At 28.6% G+C, this 23,610-nt stretch overlaps 1 protein-coding gene across 1 annotated transcript in view; it reads left to right on the top strand.

Annotated features, from left to right (window-relative positions):
• LOC103574611 (acetylcholinesterase) overlaps positions 1 to 23,610 on the top strand; it is a 52,744-nt gene that overhangs the window by 4,115 nt on the left and 25,019 nt on the right. The gene's annotated exons all lie outside the window — the stretch shown is intronic.

Below are 23,610 nucleotides of genomic sequence, written 5' to 3'. Positions count from 1 at the left end.
TATTTTTAAATTGACATAGTGTTGCTATTATTGAAAATAAAAATATTATTTAACTGACGTATTGTCACAATTATAGATAAAAATAGTAATCGTAATTCAAGTGACCTATATTTTATTAAAAAAAAAAAAAAAATACGAGTTGCATAAAATTTATACAAGCTTCTTGATATTATATCACTGAAGATATCCTTGAGTTCTATCAAGCGTAAAAAAAAAATTTACAAAGACGAATTCATCTGAAAACAGATAAAAGGATGAAAAAAAAAAAAATAAGGAAAAAGCGAATCAAGAAACTTATTTTACTTATTCTTGTTTTATGACGGGGAAAGAGTCTTTAGATAGTTTCTGTAACAATTTTCTAGTACAATGCATTGTACACACGAGCATACACAGTAACCTGTTTTACTAGCAGCCTTTATTTAAGCCTCGGAGCTTTCACAGTGACATTTACAGATGATTTAATGGAAGATTCAATTTCCGAGGCAAAAAGCAATTAGTATAGGTTTTTGTTTCACTCAACGCTGATGATGCTGAGCTTTCATTAATTTATATTTTACTTTTCTTTCATTTTTTAGTTTTGCTACCTTAATTACATTTTTTTTAATTAACCCTGTTTACAAAAAATTATAGACAAATTAAAAGCTCTGCAAGCTCATTAAGAGCTCAAGTTGCTCATCAAGCTTTCTAAGCGAGCTCTCAATGAAATTCCATCGAAAATTTTTTTTCAAAATGCCCAAAAGTGCTCAATTGGCTCAAACCTCTAGTTACATTTATGTCATTTTCAAATTGACCCGCGAATTCAAGAAAACAAATCAACTTATTATCGTTCAAAATTTTCAAAATTAGTCAATTCACATCCCTCCCCCATTTATGAAGCCCTAAATTTTTTCCAAATTTTGATTTTAACCAAAAGCTCACCATGAGCTCGCCAAAGCTCATTAATACCTTAAACTGCCCACAAAGCTTCTAAAGGCCGCCCTCAGTAAAATTTCATCAAAAATAATTTTTTTAAACGACCGGAAGTGCCCGAACACCTTAAACAGAATTAGTTACATTTATGTCAGTTTCGAATTTTCCCGCTTATTTTAAAATAATAAATAAGCTTATCAACACGTACAAGTGTCGGAAATAAAAAAACGAAATATTCTGCAGTTTAACCGAAGAATAGAAAGCACGTAAGACGTAAAATAAATTTATCGACCGCACCTCGTTTAACTGAGGTTGAATCGTAATCCGGCAATTTAACCAATAGCGTACTACTCTATTTCATCATTTATACATATATATATATATATATATATATATATATATATATATATATATATATATATATATATATGTTCTGAAGATTAATGTGTCTGGATCGATAAAAAGCAAAAGCAATCAAATTAACTTTATTATTATTATCAGCATAACGTTTTCTTGGTCATAGGCCAGAGCCAACGCGATTTAGTAATTTATATATTTAGTGGTCAGAGGTCAAGACACCTGTAACATTAATACAATTGAGTATTGGACTCCGTATAGACAGAGTGTACTGTCCAATGTGTCCCTGGATAGTGTCGGGTGAAGCTGATTGTTCCCATCTGTTGAATCTGGACGCAAGCCAACACACTAAACTTTAATTTAGGCATTACTTTAACCGATACTTTAAATTTATACTATTGTTTATTTCAATTCTATGGCTGGAGGGTTTCATTGTTGGTTCATGGTTTCGTTGACATTTTAGTCTAGTGACATTCGATGCTCAATGTATTCTTTTTTTGCTGAAATGACCATAAGAAATGGAGAAATAGGCTTAAATATGACTGTTACATTTATGTAACCCGGAAGAGGGTTGTTCAATTTTTGTATAAGAGCTTTTGTTTGATTTCTGTATTTTCTGAAAAAATTTCTGTATTTTCCTAGATTTTAAAACTGTAGGTCACAATACTATTTATCGTCCCTGTACATAAATGTAACAGTAGCGTTTTCTTAATTACCGTCAAATTTACCCCATTTTGAAAATTTAAATCACCAAATCACGTTCTATGGCATCCACCCCTCACCCCAATCAGGTTAAATTAAAAATAAAATTAACTACCCTTTATAATTGCATCCCAACCCCCAAAATCACAATGTCCATTAGCGTGCACGTAAAATAGACAAATATTTACAGATAAAATCCATCACTGATTTTTACATATATATATAATACAAAACTATTATTTATGTACCCAATACCCCGTGGGAGCAAAAAAAAAAAAACATTCTGTCACATCTGTCATAACCAACGAATATAAAATGGCTTGTCGATATCACTTGAAATCCAATATATCGTTTTTTTTATTTTAATATTTAATCTATTTCTATATTATATACATATATATCTAAACATATACATGTATATATTTATGTAAAGTTGCAGAAAATTAAATTCTCTTTCAAATGAGTACCAACAAGCTATATTTATTTCTTATATTTTACTAAATTTATATATATTTAAATATATATACGTACATATAAATTATTTGAATTGTGAAAAATAAATACAGCATGTGGGTATTCATTTGAAAGGGCGTGAAATTTTCTATCGATTAATATATATATATCTATATATATATATATATATGAAAATAATTTTTAAATAATTGCGACTTCAATGATTTGTTAAAATAAATGAGGTTATTAAAAAAAAAATCTAAAAATAAATGATTTTAAGTCACGATTTATATATAAAGCTATAAAGTTAATTTTTTTTTGATAAAAATAATAGCGGGGTGCGGTTGAGTAATAAGGGGTAAAAGGTGCGCTGGGAGTAAGAGTAAGTTAGAGCAAGGAGAGAAATAGTATGTGTAAGGCTAGGGGCAGGTACGAATTATAAGGGAAGAGGGAAAAGGGAAGTAATCAAGAGGTTAGAAAATGCGGTAGACCGTTAAAATTATTTCCAGTGAGAGTATGTGCATTTACGGATCATTTGATTCATCTAAGGCTTATTTCACGTTTGAATTTCTTTAGCTTTTATTGTGGAGACTTTTAACGTGGCGCAACCTGTTGCCGAGTCTTAGATTCTATTGATTTGAGATGGTGTGATTTTTTCTTTGATCTTTTTTTACTTTTTTTGGGTATGAGGTTTAAGAAGTAGCTCAGATAGGATTCGGAAGAAAAATATTTTTTTTGTAAGCATGGAAATTGAGAAAAGTAAACTGTTATATTTATCTTATATTTTTCCCAGTGGGAAATTTAACTGAATTTTTCATTTCCCTAATTTCTCCTTTTCCAATTTTCCGAAAATTTTTCTAATATCCCACTTACGTCGCATAAAAATTTTATTAAAAAAAAAATTTTCCATTTTCCTCTCGACTGTCCCAAAATGTTCCCTACAGCTTTTCCACCGTGAAAAAATTTTCCACTAACTCCGCCTCTAAAAACCCGCGCTGACATTTATGTAACAACGCATTTTTTGCCTATTTTCGGTGAAAAAAAAAAATATTTTGAAATTTTCACCCCCTGAATCTATTGTTCACTAAATACCCCAACTAATAGAGCCTCAAAAAAATTTTTTTTTCTCATATAAAGGCATATATTTATAGAACTACATAAATGTAACAGTTATATTTATTAAAATATCTCGAGTTTGAATAATTAGATTTGAATTCTGATGCTTGGAGATGAAGCGGGAGTCGTAACTGCAGGTTTTAGTTGACTTAAAAATATCAGATATTCATATTTTATATATATGTGGTATATATTTGTTTGAAAAAATATAAAATTCATGAAAATGGAGTCTAGATGTTCAGTTAAGTTGCGAAATAAAATTACATCGGTAATGTAAGTTTCGCTCGTTCTTAATGCAAAGTATCATATATATACATATATATGTACATATATAAGCCAGTGAAATATCGACCTACATCATCTTTATGTACGGGTAAGGCATTGCCGTAGAATCATTGCCTGGTAGCTGGTTACATTACTAGCAGCTGAATATTTTGGGGGCATCCACTGATTGAGATGTTTGAATTATTCACGAGCTAAATTGGGGATTGCATTCATGTTACGACTACTTATATAGTTGACGCTTGACAGAATCTTGTAAAAATACTCTAGTTTATTTTCATTCGATAAAATGCCCGATTAAGTATTTTTAGACAAGGGGTAAAATGGGCTGGTTTGATAAATATTTTTGATTATGGGGTAAAATCAGTTGGAAATTTTTTTGGGGAGGGTAAAATGGACAGTAACAAAAATTTTGAAGTTACGGTTAAATTTGGCCACGTAAAAGTTTAAATTTATTGGTGGGGTAAAGTGGGCCACCGATGGAAATTTTACTGATGAGGGAAAATGGACCAAAAAAAAATTCTCATGTATACTATGGAGCGCTAAAAATTTTTTTTATTCAAAGACGGGTCAAATGGGCCACTATTTTTTCCAAAATTCAAATACAACCGTTTATTTCTTTTATATAAAAAAAAATATATTCAAAGAAAAAACTAAATATTTAATCATGACATTTAATCTTTTTCTTTTCTATCTGAGAACTTACAACTAAATAGTTAAAAAGAAAAACACTTCCGGTATATAAAATTGCATGTCTATACAAGTTATCCATCTCTCTACATACTTGAAAATATATATACGACCTAGTTATATATATATGAAAAAAAAATGTTAGCAAAACATAGTGTAGTTACAGTACTTGCTCATGCTTTTGTTAGTGCACCGAGTTTACCTTACACTACTACTTAGACGTGTCATAGTAGGCGAGCCTTGTACTCTAGAGGGGATAGATGGGGGAGCAAAGTGTAGGTGGTTGTGACTTTTCACTCCGTAACCCCGTGGCCTTTCAATCACTTACTAAATCGATTTATTTTAACCAAAGGTAAATGTCCAGAAAATTTATTTATTTGTCGTTGCACTTATTTAAATTTTATTACTTTTTTTTTTTAAATTTTATTGTTTGAATAATTGAATTTTTACTATTGCTACTGGATAAACCGGGGCTCGTTAATTGACGAGTCAAAATTGATTGGGATAATTGCTTTTTTAAATTTTTTTTTTTCTACGGCTGTAATTTATTTTTTTTTGTGGGATATTGTTTCGTTTATTTTATTTTTTTTTTATTAAATAGGATTGCAGGATTGGGAAATAATTGGATTTTTATTTCCGCTACAATTTTGAGGTTGAATTTTTTTTTTTGGAAAATTTTTTTTCGAATTTTTTTTTTTTTTTACTTAAGGTTAAAAAAAAAAAGATGTCAATTAATAATGTCAGACAATAACCGATCACAAAAGCTTCTTAAAATAAACCTCTCAACTGGTTAGTAAAAGAAAAAAAATATGAAGTGAAATGTTACATGAATTTATGACAGATTAAGAGTACGACGAAAATGAACTTTAACATTTAACGTTTTGACCGTGTAGTTTATTTTCAACACCTGCATCATATACATTTTCATGCTCACTCCACTTGTCTACGTCTGATACAATAATAATAATAATAATCACATATATATATATATATATATATATATATATATATATATATATATATATATATGCTCGACTACGTCATGAAATAGAAAATTTCCTCCTCTTTAAAATGAGTACCCACATGCAACATTTATCTTTGATAATTTAAAAAATATATGTTCGCATATATATTTTAATATACATAAATTTATAAAATAAGTATAGCTTGATGGTATTCATTTGAAAGAGAATTTAATGGCTTTTAAAATGATTACTTACAAGTTATATTATTTTAACAATTCAAAAAATATATATATATATATATATATATATATATATATTTATGATATATAAATTTTTATTTTAGATGTTAGAAATAAGTATGGCTTGTTGGTACTCATTTAAAAGAGAATTAAATTTTATATTCATATATGAGGTCACATATATATATATATATATATATATATATATATATATATATATATATATATATATATATATATATATATATATATATATATATATATATATATATATATATATATATATATAAATTTTTATTTTATAAAATACCAAAATATAAAAATTTATTTGGTTTTTATATATATTTTAAATATATTTGTATTGGGAGCAGACGTAACCAAGTCGAGTAATAAAAGTTTTCGATAAAATATAAACGCTGGAATGTTAAAAATTTTTATTATTAATTTTTTTTTTATTAATAAAAAATTTCAAAGTATTCGAATAATTTTTCTGAGCCTGGTAAATACTACTAAAAATGACGAATGAAAAATTGGAAATCGAAAAAAAAAAAAAAAAATAACAGAAAATTTAGCTCGAAGGTATTTGAGTGAATATAATAAAAATAGACACTGGATGTCCTTTTGTCCTTGGTTTTTAGTTGATAATGCATTAGTGGTTTATATCGATTTCCTCTTTACATCTGCGTCTCGTTCGCGATATTGCTGCCGGGTTGTTCTTGTTCTGGTTGTTTTATTAGTTATTTTTAGGCTCCATTATCTACTAAATTATTTAATAGAGATAAATAGCCGGTTATTTTAGAGGGATCGATTATTAATTATATATTATTATTTGCATTTTCTCGTTAAATATATAGAGTAAATACACGTCATTGATGCTTGTCGGATAGGAAATTTACCAAGCTACAATTTTTATCTCTTTATATTTTTTTCTAAAACCAACCGTTTAAGAGTTACAGCCAATTAATCATTAGTTAATCATTTTTCGAGAATTTCCGATTAATACCTTTAATTAGCGATTTCGGAAAAGATATATAAGATAAATATATGTTGTTTATGGTCATTGGATAGGAAATTTAATAAGCTACAATTTTCTTTTCTTTGAAAATTTTCGTAAACTCAACCGTTTAAGAGTTACAGTCAATTAATCATCAGTTAATCATTTTTCGAGAATTTCCGATTAATACCTTTAATTAGCGATTTCGGAAAAGATATATAAGATAAATATATGTTGTTTATGGTCATTGGATAGGAAATTTAATAAGCTACAATTTTTTATTCTTTAAAAATTTTCATAAACTCAAACGTTTAAGAGTTACAGTCAATTAATCATCAGTTAATCATTTTTCAAGAATTTCCGATTAATACCTTTAATTAGCAATTTCGGAAAAGATATATAAGATAAATATATGTTGTTTATGGTCATTGGATAGGAAATTTAATAAGCTACAATTTTCTATTCTTTAAAAATTTTCGTAAACTCAACCGTTTAAGAGTTACAGTCAATTAATCATTAGTTAATCATTTTTCAAGAATTTCCGATTAATACCTTTAATTAGCAATTTTGGAAAAGATATATAAGATAAATATATGTTGTTTATGGTCGTTGGATAGGAAATTTAATAAGCTACAACTTTTCTATCTTCATAATTTTTTCTAAAACCAACGGTTTGGAAGTTACAGCCTCTAAAGTAAAAATTTAATAACTCATTAATATTTTTTCTATAAAATAAAATAAAATAAAATGATATATTTCGTCATATCAACGAACTATACATGTGACACCTATTATTAATGGGTAAAAAATGTAAATTTATCAATTTCATTTTCTACAAAATTTCATAAGTACATAAAACTTTTCATCCCTTCAATTTTTTATGTAAAAAATTCTATATAAATAAGAGCATTGTTGCCCTCAACTGAAAGAGTCTCGGAAATACTTGTTAGTTAAAATATATATGTATATATTCATATATAATAAATAAACCAGAGCAGATAAAAGACACCGAGGACTTGAGTCTGGTAGTATGCCACCGGAAATTGCACTCTATTGTTACCCCAACAATTTACTTACTATTCAGCTTCTCAACCCCTTGAGCCTAAACTATCATCCCTTTCTCTCTCACCCTCTTTCTTCTTGCTATTAATTTCCCTCGCGTTAACTCCAAACCTCATCCTCGTCGTTCCTATCTTAACCCTTCAGCTCGTATCCCTGTTCCACTTACCGAGCTTCTTTGACATACTTTTAATCACAAAATGTCTTAAACTAAGTTCACTGTACAGCAGAGCTTCTGCTTCTACAGAAGCTTCGGATAGAGATAGAGATGCTGATTTTCTTATCGGAGGATTTAATTTATGGCCGAGTCTAAAGCAGATGTTACGACTAATGAGATTTTTAATTCGGAAATTTAAATTGAATAAATAAAGTATAATAAAAAAAGTTCTAGACTAATTTGAGGTCTAAGACTACGAAACGATTTAAATTAAATTTTTTTTTAAATATTCGATTTTTTTTTTTTTTTTTTTTTTTTTTTTCAAGGAATTTTTAGAAAAATTATTTTTAGGATTATTTTTTGAACAACTGATAGAGAATTCGATGCTCTTTAATATGAGTACCCACATCATATATATATATATATATATATATATATATATATATATATATCAATGTATAGACATATATATTTTTATATACATATATAAACAGAAAGTTTAATTTCCTTTAAAATGAGTACCAACAACTTATACTTATTTTTAAAAATTTCTATATTTATATATATATACATCAATATATATATGTATGAAAAATGTTAAAAGTAAGTATAGCTTGTTGGTATTCGTTTGAAAGGGCATATAATATTGTGTATAAATATATATATATATATAAATATATATATATATATATATATATATATATATATATATATATATATATATATATAACGGCAAATTTGATCACGTGATTTGATTGTGAGTAAAACACACATGAGTTGTTAAATACCCGGAATCGAGATTAAATTTAATTTAAAAATCCGTTAATTCATTTCAAACATCAATGAACTCATACATTTTATAAAAATTTATATATAAACGTAAATTTGCATGACGTCCTTTGAAAAATCAAAAAGCCAACAAAAATCAAGTGGATTAAAAATTATAAACTGTTATTTAAATTTAATCACATCATAATAAATTCACTTTGAATGCTAAATATTTGATGGAATTTAAATTTTATATCAACAAGCCAGAATATATATAGATATATAAATATATGTTTTGTATTGTTGATTTGTTTCTTAGATTTTATTCTTTCGAAATTTTTCGTTGTTTTATAAAATAAATTGAAAAACATATATATATATTTATATATATATATACACATATATATTACCATCAATTATTATGAATGACTTGCTGACAAATTTAACCGCGAACTTCTAAACTTTCCCACAACCGCAGCGCCACCAGTTCTGCCAACTTCTGTCTCTAGCTTCAGTCCAAATTACCCACCAATTAAACTCATCTTTGATCTTCTGCCCACACGCTGCTCTCAATAACATCTACCACAAGCCCCCTCACCCTTTTTTTCCAAAATTAACAACAACAAAAACCCCCGAAAATTTCGACTAAAAAATTTCAAAGTTGGCTTGCCTGCATATAATTCAAAAATGGCGGGAATAAGCGCGGGAAATTCAAATTCATTAATTTTTTTTTTCTATAATTATTTCTGGACGTTAATGAGGTTTCGAAAATTAGGTAATAAAATAATTAGTTAATGAGAGTGAGTAAATAAAATGTAAAAAAAATTTTGAAGTTTAAAAAAAAAATGGCGGGAAAATTTAAAAGAGAAGAGAGTGAAGTTGATGAAGATGAGGCACTTGTAATTTAATGAATAATTAAATAAAGCGATGTATATGTAGATATATATGTTTAACAAGATGAAAACGGTAGTTGAGTGGGTATCGAGTGGTTGTGAGGTAGGGGGGGGAGGAGGGGAGAGGATGAGGGAAATTCATCAAAGTTGTTTACGGAGTTAAAGTTGTTTAAAGTTACTTTTTAGATGAATAGCTTGTGTAATTAGATCATAAGTTTATTGCTAATGTTTGTTGTTATTGATATCATTGTTTATATACATTCATATATACATATATGTGCATATATAGACATATATGTGTAGGCAGGTGTTCAGTAAGTTCGTAAGTACTAAGTTATAATCAAAATTACATCGAAACTACTGGAGATAAAAAAAAAGTATACAGAATAAAATTTGTAGCGAATTTAATTTCCTACAAAATTGTATTCATGCATTTTTATGGTATTTTTGGTAGTTTACCCATAAATCAAAGTTAAAATTAATTTTTACCGATTTTTTTATATTAATAGCTTTGATTTAAAATAACGAGCTAACTGTCAAAGATATCGAAAAAATGTATTCTTATGATTTTATAGAGGACAAAATTTTCTAAAATAAAATATTCTTTATATTTTTTTGGAAAATTGATTATTGGAGAGTTATCACTAGATTTTTAAATTTAAAGCCGATTTTTTTAATAAAAAAAAAAAAGAACAATAAGTATTATTACCATGATGGTAATGATCATGATGAATATCATGGTAATTGTCATGACTGTCATGATGATGATCATCAGCATCATAAATATCTTGATCGTCATCATCATCATGGCTATGATCATCGTGGTCATGGCCATGATCATGGTGATCATGGTGATCATGGAGGTTATCATGATGACTTTTATGATGATGATCATTATCATGATGATCATCATCAGGAATATCATAATCATTATCATGATGGTCATCATCATAATGATCATGGTGATCATCATGATGACTCTTATGATGTTCATGGTGGTCATGGTCATGATCATGGTCATCTTGGTGATCATAAAGATCATCATGATAACTATTTTGATGATCATCATCATAATGATTATCATGATGATCATGGTGGTCATAGTCATGATCATGGTGATCATGAAAATCATCATTATGACTCTTTTGATGATGATCATTATCATGATTATCATTATGATTATGGCGTCATGACCATCATCATGAATACCATGATTGACATCATCGTCATGACCATGATCATGATGATCATGGTGGTCATAGTCATGATCATAGTGATCATGGAGATCATCATGATGACTCTTATGATGATCATGGTGGTCATAGTCATGATCATGGTCATCATGATGATCATGGTGATCATGAAAATCATCATGATGACTCTTATGATGATTATGGTGGTCATAGTCATGATCATGGTCATCACGATGATCATGGTGATCATGGTAATCATCATGATGACTCGTATGATCATCATCATCATCATGATTTTCATGATGATCATCATGATAATGATCACGATGCTAATGATAATGACAATTCCAAAAAAAAAAAAAAATAATAAATATAATAATAATTTATCTAAAATAACTTATACAATTAACTGCATACATACGACTAAGTAGTCATACACTTATTATATAAAATTACATCATACAATTTAAATTACAATTTGAAAATTAAATTGTACAGGAGATTGCAATATAGTTTAGTCTCTACTTCTCTTCTCTACACTAGTCTGATAAACTACAGTATATCAGTTAGTACACAGGAAATAGAATAGTTCATTTGTCATGGAAATTGCCTCCAATTAGATAATCAATAATTATACCACCCAATTTGTTGTCATAATATTTTTTAAAAAATAGCAGAAAAAAAAATTCGTCTGAGATAAAAAAAGTAAATTGAATGTTTCGAAGATACTATGCAATGATTTACGACTAAAAATAAGGAAGTTGACGCACAAGGAGGTGGGAAGAGGCTCAAGTGAATGAGAAAATGTTTAGCGAGAGTGAGTTGCGGCGCCGGAAATGACGATGATAGCTTGTGATCCCACTGATACGATTAGACACTATACTCTTTATAACCCTCGATTTAACTTTCAACACCCTCATTATGATAATTCATACTTTATACACTTGCTTCTGTATATTAATGTCATTATACTATCAACATTTTGTTATTTACTTTATTATCTTATTAAGTTACCAAAGGGCTAAGGGCCTCCATTTATATCAACCACTTCAATAAATATATCATTATTTACTTCATTAATCCAGCAGATTTAATTTTTTACATACAAATTTTATGTTCCCATAGTTAAAAAACAATTTTTCAACCCCATTTCACTCAATTTTCAAAATAATATCTGTGACTCATTTTACCCTCAAGAAGTCCCGGAAAATTTTCTTCTGTCGGAAAGGAAATTTAACAGGCTACAATTTTTGTCTCTTTATAAATTTTCGTAAATTCAACCGTTTAAAAGTTACAGTTAATTAATCAGCAGTTAATCATTTTTTAGGAATTTTTGGTTAATGCTATTAATTAGCGATTTCAGAAAATATATATGAGATAAATATATGTTGCTTATGGTCATTGGAAAGGAAATTTAATAAGCTACAATTTCCTATTCTTTAAAAATTTTCGTAAAACCATTCGTTTAAAAGTTACAGCCAATTAATCAGTTTTTGGGAATTTTTGGTTAATGCTATTAATTAGCGATTTCAGAAAATATACATGAGATAAATATATGTTGCTTATGGTTATTGGGAAGGAAATTTAATAAGCTACAATTTCCTATTCTTTAAAAATTTTCGTAAAACCATTCGTTTAAAAGTTACAGCCAATTAATCAGTTTTTGGGAATTTTTGGTTAATGATATTAATTAGCGATTTCAGAAAATATGTATGAGATAAATATATGTTGCTTATGGTCATTGGAAAGGAAATTTAATAAGCTACAATTTTTGTTTCTTTATAAATTTTCGTAAATCCAACCGTTTAAAAGTTACAGTTAATTAATCATCAGTTAATTATTTTTTTGGAATTTTTGGTTAATGCCGTCAATTAACGATTTTGTAAAATTGATAACAGATAAATATATGTTGTTTGTACTCTTTGGAAAGGAAATTTGATAATCTACACCTCAGATCTATATTCACTCTAAAACATAAAAAAAAAAAATTCGGTAAATTTTTCTCTTTTCTCTGAAAAATGAAACTCCCGAAAAAAATATAAATTAATTAAAAAGTAAAGTAAGACATCGGAATGCAATAATGTAACGAGCTAGCGCACAATATAGCAGGTGTAATATTGAACCGATGAATAATTCATCGAGTAATTCCGGATGCCAGTGCAACCGGAAATGTCTCTCGACTCTCCTCCCTTTACTTCCCACTATCCACTCCCACTCATCTTATATATTCGCTCAACTTTTTCCTCTCCATTATTAAAATCAACTTGAACTTGGGCGACTTTGCCCGTCAACCTGTACTAGATATTAGAAAAAAAAAAAAATGAAAAAAAGTATATGTGAATAAGAATTAAAAAATTTTCCATCAAAGGATAAAAATATGTTTTTAACAAAGAAACCAAACAAGAGTGGGTGAACAAAATGTATGACGCTTTGATACGAGTGACTGGAGCACTAAATGACCTGGGGGAATGATAAAAGCTCTTTTGTACCAGGACATACCACGGACATGTTGGGAAATGCCTCGAGCCCTTTTAAAACTCATTACATATCAGGTGGTTTTGTGTAACTATCAAAATTACTCGTATGTATATATACATATACATATATAATATATATAATAATAATGAGTGCTCGCTTCTTCGGCTTTTCAGTTCGCGAAACGCATAATTATATTTATTTAATAATCTTTATTACACAGACTATTTAATTAAATATTCGCCACACAAAAATTTTTTTTTTCAATTGGATAAATAAAAAAATTTCTACTAATTTGAGGTAAAATGGGCCATAAAAAATGATATATATGTATATATATATATATATATATATATATGTAGTGTTGTAGAAAATTAAATTCCCTATCAAATGAGTACCAACATGATATATTTATTTTTTATATTTTACAAAATTTATATATATTAAAATATATATACATATATATTATTTGAATTGTAAAAAATAAATATAGCATGTAGGTACTCATTTGAAAGGGCGTGAAATTTTCTATCGCTTAACATATATATATATATATATATATATATATATATATATATATATATATATATATATATATACATATATATATAGTATAAAGATGGAAAATAAAGACTTCGAGATAAAAATAAAAGTACAAGAGTTCGTTTTTGTCAAGTCGATGATCATCAGTCTTTATTCTATTCATATATATATATATATATATATATATATATATATATATATATATATTTAGAAGGATGACAATGGGTACTTGAAATAGCATTCAAATGTCTGAGTTCTAGTGCGGTTTGCATTTTTTAAGAGAACACTTGACCACTGGATGGAAATTTTTTTTTTTTTTTTTAGTAGGAATTCATAAGTATATATATATATAAGATAAAATTATAATCAGATACATTTGCCCAAAAAATTAAAATAATAAAATCCATTTAAACGCCAGCATGTTAACAGTTTGTAACATTAACATAAAAAAATTATTAACCTCCTTTTACCCCTTCCCCTTTTACGCTAAATGTCTACTCATTTAAATAATATAAAACCCCCGCGGTCTTTGTTCGGTTTACAGAATCTCTAATTACTTGACATTTATATATGAATTTAAATTTAAATTTATATTTAAATTCAAATTAATATTAAATTCCATATTTAGATCAAGCTCGAAAATAAACCGTCTGATAATAATCAGTGTAATATCTTTATAATAAAACTCTATTATTATGATAAAATAATTTATGCATTTTAATTCTTTCATTTATCAATCTGACGTCAAATTTTTTTTTTTTTTTCTAATGAATGCAATTGATTTTTTTTTAATTAAAATTTTAGTTTTATTTATATTTTTTTTTTTTTTTTTTGCAAAAAATAGAAATAACAGAATTGACAGATTATAAATACAGGAAAAACTATAAGCTAGTGAGTAGTGAGTAGTGAATGGTAGGTGGATATGTAGTAGAGTAGAATTGAAGCTGTCGAAAGAATCCAGGTCACAAAAATTCGATTATCGCATTGAAACGAGTGAAAATTCACTCGAGAGAAGATAGGGAAGGGGGAGAGAGAAATCGAACTCAAATAAAAGAAACTAAACAAAATTGGAAAAAAAATATATTTAAGTCCCTGGGGGTCGATGGCAGTGCAAATCGAAATTTTTTACTGGTATTTTAATTAAACCGATTTATTGGTACTACTAAGAGTTGGTATGTTAATTGTTAATGGCAGTAATGACGATAAAAAAATTTCCATATATTATATTGATTTATCATTTGAAATATATGAGATAAATATATTTTATGTATAGTAGTTGGAAAGGAAATTTAATAGGCTACAATTTTTGTCTCTTTGTAATTTTTTCTAAAACCAACCGTTCAAAAGTTACAGTCGATTAATCTTCAGTTAATCATTTTTTGGTTAATGCCTTTCATTATCGATTTCAGACAAGATATATGAGATAAATATATGTTGCTTAAGGTCATTGGAAAGGAAATTTAATAAGCTACAATTTTCTATTCATTAAAAATTTTCGTAAACTCAACCGTTTAAGAGTTAAAGTCAATTAATCATCAGTTAATCATTTTTCGAGAATTCCCGATTAATACCTTTAATTAGCGATTTCGGAAAAGATATATAAGATAAATACATGTTGTTTATAGTCATTGAATAGGAAATTTAATAAGCCACAATTTTCTATTCTTTAAAAATTTTCGTAAACTCAACCGTTTAAGAGTTACAGCCAATTAATCATCAGTTAATCATTTTTTGAGAATTTTTGGTTAATACCTTTAATTAGCGATTTCGGAAAAGATATATAAGATAAATATATGTTGTTTATAGTCATTGAATAGGAAATTTAATAAGCCACAATTTTCTATTCTTTAAAAATTTTCGTAAACTCGACTGTTTAAGAGTTACAGTCAATTAATCATCAGTTAATCATTTTTCAAGAATTTCCGATTAATACCTTTAATTAGCGATTTTGGAAAAGATATATAAGATAAATATATGTTGTTTATAGTCATTGAATAGGAAATTTAATAAGCCACAATTTTCTATTCTTTAAAAATTTTCGTAAACTCAACCGTTTAAGAGTTACAGTCAATTAATCATCAGTTAATTATTTTTTGAGAATTTTTGGTTAATGCCTTTGATTAGCGATTTCATGCAAGATATATGAGACAAATATACGTTGTTTATGGTCTTTAGATCAGAAATTTAGTAAGCTACAATTACCTATTCTTTAAAAATTTTCGTAAAACCATTCGTTTAAAAGTTTCAGCCAATTAATCATTTTTTGCGAATTTTTGGTTAATGCCTTTGATTAGCGATTTTAGGCAAGATATATAAAATAAATATATGTTGCTTATGGTCATTGGAAAGGAAATTTAATAAGCTACAATTTTTGTATCTTTACAATTTTTTCTAAAACCAACCGTTTAAAAGTTACAGTCAATTAATCATCAGTTAATCATTTTTTAGTCATTTTCGGTTAATGCCGTCAATGAACGATCTTGTAAAATTGATAAAAAATAAATATATGGTGTTTATACTCGTCGGAAAGGAAATTTAATAGTTTACAACAAGTGTACCTTTAATTTTTTTTCACGTCCGCACTCAGTCATAATAATTGTCATTATAGTACTGTAAACTAATTCAACATAAAATTAAATTTTCTACAATTTCATTCTCATAAATTCTGGTTTATCTTTCAGAGACTCACTATTATATTAATTTCCGTTTATTTTTATTGAAAAAATAATAAAATAAAATAAAAAAATATAAATGAAAATGAAATAAAATAAATGAATAATAATAATAATTATTATTATTATTTAAAATATAATATAATGCAGCTATAGGTATATGTATAGCTTGGATCAATGATACGCTTCCAACTGCTGTAAATAATGTGAAATAAAAAAATGTTGTCGTTGGGAATTACTCAGACAAGTTGAATGCGATCGTTTGTTAAAAAAAAAAAAAAAAAAAAAAAACTTTAGTTACTAGTCTTTCAACACATGTGTATTCATATATCAAAAGACATTTTTTATTGCATTTGTGGAACTGAATCGAGTAAACAAAAAATAAAATATTTTTTTTTCCCATCCGCGGGTCGCGATTCCGTGTAAACTTTTTTATTGTTTCAAAATATGTTTAAAGCTCCATTTTTATCCATTGTCTGTTTTGTTTACATTTAAATATGTTTTTATGCAGCTGTTATTTACTATAGTAATTAAAAAAAAAATTTTTTTATACAAAAATAAAATTATTTATGGCCGTGGAATGAAAAAATACCGGATTGTTCCAATAAATTTTTTTAATTAATATAAAAAAGGTAAATGAATATATTTTAAGCAGAATTTAAAAAAAAATTACGTTAATGTAACTAAAAATTTATGTGTAGAATTAGGGGAAATTATTATTTTTTTTCTTAGCATGGTAAGAATATTTTAGTCGAAAAGATGCACAGATCGATATTTCAAATTTTTTTATAAAAATTTTGAAAAAAAAAATTTTATGACATAAATGTAACAAAACTACTATTAATACAATTTTTCAAATATAAACGATTAAAATTACATTTAAAGTGTCAGTAAACCAACAACTAAAGCAAAACTGAAAATTAAATAAAAATAACTGCATTTATAAAGTACCGGTAAATTTCCGGAGTGAAAATAAAAAAGCTTGCGAAAACAAAATTGTTTTCTTTGTTATAAAAAAAAAAGCCGTATATTTAAAAATCACTTAGAGTCGTAAAACATAAAAATTGTTACACGGGTAACAAAAACATGGAGATAAAATATAATTAATAGCTGAAAATAAAAAAGTGAATGTTAAAAAAATAACGTTATATATAATTTCGGGATAGAGAAAGTCCAGCGAACACAACGGAAGTGTTAGAGGTAGCCAACAAGTTGCTGGTGTCGAATCGATAGAGGCTGGGTGAGCCTGGGGGTAGGTTGTAGGCAGGTGAGAAGGTCGTACCTCCCGGTTTTACCCTCACTATCACGCCACCATGACCATCATACCCAATGCCCGTATATACACAACGATTCACTAGAAATTTACTGTAGACCACTATCAACCTACTTCCCACTGAATACACTAAACTTTTAACTATAAGTACGTACTACATTTACCTTTTGTTTAAAATCAAACCGCAACTCAACGTTCAAATTCGGTACAAATAATCACTTTAAATCTCAAAAGCTCAAAATTGTAAAAGCTTTGGCCTAAAACCCCAGAACTTTAATATACAAACGAAATTATAAACGAGCTTGCAAGCATGTAGAGATGCTTTCGATCGTGAAAGCTCGACGTGGAATCGCAAAAGGTGAGGCCAGAGAGTCAGAAAAGCTGAGAGCTTGCGGTAAAAAATCATGACAAGGTCGAAAGCTTGCAACAAGATTAAAAGTATCAGTTTAATTCTACAAATAATGCAAAGTTGGAAAATAACTTTGAGCTTGCAAGCATGGAGTAATAATTCTGGCGATCGCGAAAGCTCAGAGGTAGATTACAGGGTGGGGCATCGGAGAGTCTGAAAATTATAGAGCTTGCAAGGAACCATGAAAGCAAGCCTTGAAGCTTGCATCAAGTTTGAAAGCTCCGATTAGGATTTACTCAAAATGTAAAACAGAAAAATTTAAAAATAAAAAAGTTTGCAAGCTCAATTTTAAGAAGCTTGCGGTAGTAAAACCTTGGCATGGAAGCGTGAGTGCAGACGGTAGAGAATCGAAAAAGTTAAGATTTTACGAAGAAACGATAAGAAGATCGAAAGCTTGCAATAAGTTTTGTAAAATAAAGTTGATAGAAAATAAGGAAATAAAAATTTAAAATTTACTAATATTTAAGCTTACAAGGGAGCTTTTAGTCAGGAAAGCTTGACATGAAATCGTAAGTACGGTACAAGAGTTCAAATACCTAGAAGCATCTGAGATAAAACATCAAATAGCCTAAAAGCTTGAGCTACAGAAAAAGCAGTTGCTCTATTTTTATATTATTACTCAGGTAGAACCGCACCAATTTACCTGACCCTCCTGAGTATTCTCGAGCTTTCTCAGTAGGGTATTTTTTCCCTTCAGTTCTTTACATCCTTAGACATATTCCCAGCACGTATGGAGCTTCCATAATTAAGTTTCTTCAAAAGCTTTTGCTGTAAGTGCGAACAATTAATTGTGTCAATTAAAATATGAAGATCTTCTTGAAACGCCTTCAATAGAGAGATAGCTTGAAAGCTTGTGGTAAATCTTACAGTTCAAAGATAGTCAAATCCGAATATCTGAAAGCTTTTAAATAATTGAGTGCATCGAGTGAAAGCTTGCGGGTAATTTTTTTCTAGAAAATTACTGCAATAAAAATTTCTGAGCATCCATTTTTTTTGCTGTAAAACTTGAACTAAGTTCAGAGCTTACTAGTTCGGAAAATGCTCTGGAGTTGTAAGCTCGAAGCTTATATTGTAGTTCTGGTCACGTAGACACAGAATATCTAAGAGCTTTTGAAATTTTTCTTGAACCGAGTGAAAGCTTGCGGATCAAAAATAATTTTTTGTGAAAAATAAACTCCCAGCGAATTTTAGTTGCAGTCAAATAGATAATTCAAAATTACAGCGATCACAGCTCGCAAGCTCAGGCGGAGGCTCAGAAGCTTGAAAGCTCGGGTCTCGTTCTGTACTTTGATGTCTGTAGATTTCAAAAACGCCCGAGCTTTCGAGAAAAAATAGTAAATCGATAGGAAGCTTGCGAGGATAAAATTGTATTAAAAAATTATTGAGAAAAAAATTACTAACTATTTTTTTACGTTGAAAGTTTTGTGCTTTAGCTCCGCAGTTGGTGAAATTGCATCAACTTCGAGTTGTTTGAGTAGAGTAGGTTTGCTACAAACTCAAGTATTTACTATAAAGAAGAGAAGACATTGAAGATGGTAGAAAATAGTCCGAACTTACAACATACACACAACTACATAATCAACCTCAACCCTCAGATAAGAGGATTGAGATAAATAGAAAGTTGAGAAAACAATTTTCGTCTTCACAGTAATTTCTGTTTTTTTCAATTATTTGTTTAAAAATTAAATGATTTCTCTCACTTCGCATTACAAACATCAAATATAAATCCTCAAGGATTTTAGAAATTTTCTATATTTTATATTGCAGATATTTTTAGAAGTTCAAGTTTTTTATAGACTTTTTTTTAAGTCAATTAAAGATTTTTTTGTAGCCAATGTATTTTATTCTTATGTCAGTAGCACTGTAGGTGTAATTGGATTGGTTGAAGCTTAATTGGGACGTGGTATCATACATCTATATATACATATACACATATATATATATATACATATATATATTTGAGTAGAGAATTGAATGTCCTTTGAAATGAGTACCCACATGCCCCGTTTATTTTTAATATTTCGTAAAAAAAATATATATAGTGATATATATAAATAGATATATATGACAAATAAATATGGCTTGTGGGTACTCATTTTAAACGGCAATTCATTTTCTTTTATACATTCATAAATAAAAATATGTAAATACATGTATTTACATATATATTTATTGACGGCTAGATAATTGCTGCAAGACACCCAGGTTAAGTTTTTATTGATTTTACGATTATGCTCATAAGGTCGGAGCTTCAATCAATAAACAGACATGACAATTTGGAGACAGAACAGGAATAGTAATAAATATATAATTTAATTTACTTAATTATTCAATACTCAAATACTGTCGACTATTATTATGATAATACTAACGATAACTATAATAACAATAATGACAAAAAGTTTCAAGGGCGAAGCTGATGGCTGGTATATTAAGAGACTAGAAATTAGTGCTTAGAATAATAAAGTATGTAGTAGGAGGAGTCGTTAAGAAATTCAAAGAATTTTCATTAAGAAATTTATAGAAGTTAATGGTCTGTACAATATTAGAGTGGGGTGGATATTTTTTGTCAATATACGTGTGTGTAGTTTAGATTATTTTTATTTAAAAGTGAAAGCATTGCTGGTAAAAAAAATTTTTTAACGATAACTTTTTCTGGCTACGGCTTACAAATTCAAATGTACACACACTCGTACCAATATTGTGGCATGTGATAACGGTTATGGCTACCCAATGTAATCGATTATTACAACGCTCTGATGAACTTGAATGTCTAACTCAATATTGAAGCTCTAATGCCTTCATGTTCAGGAATAAAAATAAAAAAATTGTAAATTTTTTCGACTGCAAGCTTGCGGGCTAGAAAGCTCATTAGCATGAAAGCTTGATCATAAACGTAAAGCACTAGGTCTGGGGAATTCAAAAATATGCGAGCTTACAGAGAAAATTTATAATTAACTTGAAAGCTTGCAAGCTTCATCATTTACATGGATAATTACTGGATATGATAGTCGAGAGATATCAGTTTAGATACTGCAGTTGACCGGTTGTGCAATCAATATTGTTAACATGATTAAAAGTGACTGCTAAAAGCACAAAAGCTCTGGAATTTAAATTTCAGGATAGTCATTTTTGAAACGAGTTATTTATTCAGATTATCGGATAATAACTGAATGATTGGAGGTCAGGCAGCTTTCGCAGGTGACAGCTGTGAGCCCGTGAGTTAGAAGCTTGCAAGCTCATTTTCCACAGTATAAGCAGTGTACTTCTGGCACAGTTTTATAAACTCTGTAAAAATATCTTGAGCTGCAAGCTTATTGCCCAAAAGCTTGTTAAGATAAAAGCTCAGCGTGAAATCTCTAGTCTAGGGTCTCTAGAATTCCAGATAGCACGAGCTTGCATATAAAGTAATGATCTAAAGTGTACAAATTACATTTGGAAAAAAAATAAACTTCAATTCGTTATCGATCCTCAGAAGTTCTAAATGAGATGTGTCTACATCTGAGTTTCCGAGCTTGCGACGATAAAGATCATAGCCAACCCATCTATCACCGAAAGCTTGAGTTTGCAAACTGACTTCACTTTTTGTCAAACATCGTGATAACACTTTTTAATTTTGTAAAGTCGCCGAGTCTTCTGGTCGCAAGCTCGCATTGAAAAAAGCTCATGATGTTAAAAGCTCGCAATGTTATCGATAGACGGGAGTCCGAGGAATCCGAATATAACGGAGCTTGCACGAAAACTAATATTTAGCCTGAAAGCTTGCAAGCTTAATGTCATTGAACCTAAATAATAATATTAACAGTTGAGTGAAACAAATGTAAGTGTATATATGACATTTAAAACAAATCAATACAATTTATTGTGATATTGATGCGTTGCCAGTGAATTGAATAGTCGGCTGTAATGACAGGTTGTGATAAACGATAGACACATTTTGGTATAATGATTATAATCATAAACTAGATAACGATGACAATACGTAACGAGCATTATTGTTCGAGTGGTGTGCTGTTGCTGTTACTGTTGCATCTTGTTGGTTAGTGGGTTCGGCGTAAGCTTTAGGCTCCAGAACTAGACTGCAGCTGATGTTGACGTTACTGATGATCGTGATATGTTACTGAAGTACTGAACATTAATTTCAATTTACCGTAGCTTCTAGGTTTCTGTCGGGTTGTCTCGGGTTGTCTAGAGGCTAGATATATATATATATTATAGTCCCGAGTACTCAGTGTATACCGGCGGTGAGGATAGTTTGGTGGTTTAGTATATGGTGAGGAAACAAGATCTCACAGGCTTTGAGGAGGATTAATTGATTGAGTGGTGAGCCAAGCTATTGGGCCAAAGGAGTTTATGGATTTAGGGATTTTCTAATTTACGTTACGGTTTGTTGTAATAGTTTAACTACTTCAAGATTCTATGGAGACCAATTAATTTCATTTTTTTGCGGGATTGAAAATTCACTTTTTTTTTTTTTGAGAATTTTAAATTTGCTATTCTCAGAAACTAATGGACCGATTTCAGTCAATTTTTTTTTCAATCGATACGCTTTGATCCAACTTAAAGTATAAAAAATACTACAAGTTGATATTGTCATTAGTTTTCGAATAAAAGCTAAAAAAGTATTTTTTAGAAAGTTACATTTATGTCATTTTTGAAAAAAAAATGAAAATTAACTAGAAAAAAAAATAGTTATTAATTATTTTGAGTTTTAGGCTTATATATTGGAACGAGACGTATCGATGGAAAAAAAAATTTGGTCAAATCGATTGAATATTTGGGAACTTAAGAAAAATTCAATTGTTAGCTACAGAAAATTTGAATAAGAAAACTAGTAGATCAATTTCGATAAATTTTTTTTTCAATTAACACGCCGTGACCCAACTTGGCTGTTTATATATATTTTGATCAAATATTGCCTCAAGTTTTTGAGTAATCGCCAGAAATGTAAATTTTTAAAAGTTACATTTACGTAATTTTTTATTTCAAATAAAAATATTTCATGAGAATTTGTTATTTCTGTCTCGTCCAGTGACAAAGAGAAATACTCTTAGATAGTAAGGAAATTGTGAAAACAAAGAGAGCCTTGAATATTGTGAATACAAATGCACGAGTTGACATTTCTTGTACCTAATATATGTCACAAGCATCTTTCCGCTAGCCAACTAAAAAGAGTGCACGTAAAGTACCTTCAGGTGGTGAAAGAGCATCCCCATTTTCTTAGATACTTTTATTTTCTTATCGATGGAACACGAGTCCGTACATTTCTTTACATCTTTTTCAACCATTTCCTTGAGGGGCTTCTACTTCGATTTTCTATTACACATATATTTACTCGCTCAAATATATATATACTTATACACACACTCACATATATATATATATATATATATATATATATATATATATATCGAGGTAGAGAATTGAATTCCCTATGAAATGAATACCCACATGCTATGTT

This window comes from Microplitis demolitor, chromosome 4, assembly GCF_026212275.2.
Source record: "Microplitis demolitor isolate Queensland-Clemson2020A chromosome 4, iyMicDemo2.1a, whole genome shotgun sequence".
NCBI lineage: Eukaryota > Metazoa > Arthropoda > Insecta > Hymenoptera > Braconidae > Microplitis > Microplitis demolitor.
This window is presented reverse-complemented; position numbering and strand designations above follow the sequence as displayed.